The following is a 1,406-nucleotide window of genomic DNA, read 5'->3' on the forward strand; positions in this document are numbered from 1 at the left end:
CTCGATATGTACGTAAGTATATTAAAATATCATTTCGACAGAGCACAGTTAAAATTTATTGTAAACTGGTTTGTGATCGTTAATATAAAAATCATTTTATACATTCACTTGTGATCAACTGATTAAGTCATCAACATTTTGATCGTTTTGGCTTTTTCCCTTTCGTTTATTTAATGTTGATTATTTTTCCATAAAAGCCAAGCTCATTAACAAACAAAATATAAATCCACAAAAATTGTGCAAAAATTATAAGCAATCTGTAAATTTTCAGCTAGATTTTAAACTTTCTCTTCAGATTTTTTAGCCCATTAAATTTCAGGGCAATAATGTGCAAGTTTAAAGGCGCTAAATTATCGCGTTGATTTTTAATAATTTTTTCTTGTAGAAATTGGTTAGGAGCTCGGTTGTCGAAAATGCTAAATTACGTTCTGCTAAGAAGGAGCATAGCAATAGGTCCATTCAATATCAAAAAATTGTTACGAATTGTTACTAGTACTTGCAAGTTTTTACTGGAAATGCATTCAATATCCCAAAATATTTGCAAGAGGGAGCGAATTCGAGAGCTTAACAACCCGAGATAGCTGCAAATTCTTGCAAGTAAAAATTTTACTTGCAGGGATTTGCAGGAGTCCAAAAGTAAAGTTATCAGGCATGTTCTGAAATTCGTACGATTTGAATTCAGAACCGAAATGACAATTCGAACGATTTTATTTTAGGTGTTCTGTAATTCGTTCGATTTCTTTGAAATTCGAATGTAACTTCGAAACAGCGGATGGCTTTATGTCAACTGAACACACCCCATGACAAAAGATGTGGTTGTTAGAAAAATTGAATTTAAACGAATTTTCTTTAAAAATAAAATGTTTTTTATGGCAGCTTACGCATTGAATGAAAGGGAGCAACGTTATCAAATGAGGGTTAATCGACGACGGTTAAGAGATGAATCTAACCCCCTAAGTACGCCTGATTCAATGTAAGTTTTGAACAAACGTTCGAGGAGTTTGCCTGTTTAAATTTAAATGCTTTTAGATTTATTGCGAACTATCGTTTGAGTAACAGAGCTTTTTCATAAGTATTGAACGAGATAACTCCATTTGTCAAGGAAAAATGTATACCGTTACTTATCAAGCTATCAACCTGCCTTCGATTCCTCGCAGAAGGCTAATTCCAATGTTCTTTCGGTAAGGATATTGACATTGCTTTGGGTAGAAGCACAGTATCTAAAATATTGTCAGAAATTATCAATGCTTTGGAAACTGTGTGTCCTATGTGGATTAAGTTGGACAGATCGGCGGAGGATTTGAGGAAATGAAAACTACATTTTGTGGAAAAATTTGGAATCCCAGGTGTAATTGGCTATATTAATGGAACTCACGTAGCTTTAGTAAAACCTTTGGAGAATGAGC

The sequence above is a fragment of the Rhagoletis pomonella genome, unplaced genomic scaffold (genome assembly GCF_013731165.1).
Source record: "Rhagoletis pomonella isolate Grant_MI unplaced genomic scaffold, Rhpom_1.0 Rhpom_scaffold_00009, whole genome shotgun sequence".
In the NCBI taxonomy this organism is placed as follows: Eukaryota; Metazoa; Arthropoda; class Insecta; order Diptera; family Tephritidae; genus Rhagoletis; species Rhagoletis pomonella.